Raw genomic sequence first — 2,666 nt, 5'->3', positions numbered from 1 at the left:
TGTCATGGCTATCAGTGTCACAGCTATCAGTGTCACAACTATCAGTGTCATGGCTATCAGTGTCGCGGCTATCGGTGACACGACTATCAGTGTCAAGGCTATCGGTGTCCTGGCTATCAATGTCATGACGATCATTGTCTCCAGTGTCACGACTATCAGTGTCCCGGCTACCAGTGTCACGGCTATCAGTGTCACGCCTATCAGTGTCTCCAGTGTCACGGCTATCAGTGTCACGGCTATCAGTGTCACGGCTATCAGTGTCTCCAGTGTCACGACTATCAGTGCCATGGCTATCAGTGTCACGGCTATTAGTGTCTCCAGTGTCATGGCCATCAGTGTCACGGTTATCAGTGTCACGACTATCAGTGTCTCCAGTGTCACGGTAATCAGTCTCACGGCTATCAGTGTCACGGCTATCATTATCAAGGCTATCAGTGTCTCCAGTGTCACGACTATCAGTGTCATGGCTATCAGTGTCACGGCTATTAGTGTCTCCAGTGTCATGGTCATCAGTGTCACGGTTATCAGTGTCACGACTATCAGTGTCTCCAGTGTCACGGTAATCAGTCTCACGGCTATCAGTGTCACGGCTATCAGTGTCACAACTATCAGTGTCACAACTATCAGTGTCTCCAGTGTCATGACTATCAGTGTCACGGCTATCAGTGTCACAACTATCAGTGTCACAACTATCAGTGTCTCCAGTGTCATGACTATCATTGTCACGGCTATCAGTGTCATGACTATCAGTTTCACGGCTATCAGTGTCACGACTATCACTGTCAAGGCTATCAGTGTCATGACTATCAGTGTCTCCAGTGTCACGGCTATCAGTGTCATGGCTATCAGTTTCTCCAGTGTCATGGCTATCAGTGTCACAGCTATCAGTGTCTCCAGTGTCACGACTATCAGTGTCACGGCTATCAGTGTCTCCAGTGTCACGGCTATCATTGTCACGGCTATCAGTGTCACGGCTATCAGTGTCATGACTATCAGTGTCTCCAGTGTCATGGCTATCAGTGCTCACGGCTATCAGTATCACGACTATCAGTGTCACGGCTATCAGTGTCACAGCTATCAGTGTCACGGACATCAGTGTCTCCAGTGTCACGACTATCAGTGTCACGGCTATCAGTGTCACAGCTATCAGTGTCATGGCTATCAGTGTCTCCAGTTTCTTGGCTATCAATGTCACGACTAACAGTGTCACGGCTATCAGTGTCACAACTATCAGTGCCATAACTATCAGTGTCTCCAATGTCACTGCTATCAGTGTCACGGCTATCAGTGTCACAACTGTCAGTGTCACGGCTATCAGTGTCTCCAGTGTCACGACTATCAGTGTCACGGCTATCAGTGTCACGGCTATCAGTGTCACATCTATCAGTGTCACGGCTATCAGTGTCTCCAGTGTCACGACTATCAGTGTCACGGCTATCAGTGTCACAGCTATCAGTGTCACGGCTATCAGTGTCTCCAGTGTTAAGGCGATCAGTGTTAAGGCTATCAGTGTCACGACTATCATTGTCACGGCTATCAGTGACACGGCTATCAGTGTCATGACTATCAGTGTCTCCAGTGTCACGGCTATCAGTGTCACGGCTATCAGTGTCTCACGTGTCACAGCTCTCAGTGTCACGGCTATCAGTGTCTCCAGTGTCATGGCTATCAGTGTCTCCAGTGTCACAGCTATCAGCGTCACGGATATCAGTGTCACGTCTATCAGTGTCACAGCTATCAGTGTCACGACTATCAGTGTCTCCAGTGTCACGGCTATCAGTGTCATGGCTATCAGTGTCGCCAGTGTCATGACTATTACTGTCACAGCTATCAGTCTCACGGCTATCAGTGTCACGGCTAAAAGTATCTCCAGTGTCACGACTATCAGTGTCACAACTATCAGTGTCTCCAGTGTCACGGCTATAAGTGCCACGACTATCAGTGTCATGGCAATCAGTGTTACAGCTATCAGTGTCATGGCTATCAGTGTCACAGCTATCAGTGTCACAACTATCAGTGTCATGGCTATCAGTGTCGCGGCTATCGGTGTCACGACTATCAGTGTCAAGGCTATCGGTGTCCTGGCTATCAATCTCATGACGATCATTGTCTCCAGTGTCACGACTATCAGTGTCCCGGCTATCAGTGTCACAACTATCAGTGTCTCCAGTGTCATGACTATCAGTGTCACGGCTATCAGTGTCATGGCTATCAGTGTCACAGCTATCAATCGCATGGCTATCAGTGTCACGGCTATCAGTGTCTCCAGTGTCACGACTATCAGTGTCACGGCTATCACTGTCTCCAGTGTCACGGCTTTCAGTGTCACGGCTATCAGTGTCATGACTATCAGTGTCTCCAGTGTCATGGCTATCAGTGCTCACGGCTATCAGTATCATGATTATCAGTATCACGGCTATCAGTGTCACAGCTATCAGTGTCACGGACATCAGTGTCTCCAGTGTCACGACTATCAGTGTCACGGCTATCAGTGTCACAGCTATCAGTGTCACGGCTATCAGTGTCTCCAGTGTCTTGGCTATCAATGTCACGACTAACAGTGTCACGGCTATCAGTGTCACAACTATCAGTGCCACAACTATCAGTGTCTCCAATGTCACTGCTATCAGTGTCACGGCTATCAGTGTCACAACTGTCAGTGTCAC

This window comes from Cetorhinus maximus, unplaced genomic scaffold (assembly GCF_964194155.1).
Source record: "Cetorhinus maximus unplaced genomic scaffold, sCetMax3.hap1.1 HAP1_SCAFFOLD_379, whole genome shotgun sequence".
Lineage (NCBI taxonomy): Eukaryota > Metazoa > Chordata > Chondrichthyes > Lamniformes > Cetorhinidae > Cetorhinus > Cetorhinus maximus.
The sequence above is the reverse complement of the archived record's forward strand: the minus strand, read 5'-3'. Positions refer to the sequence as shown.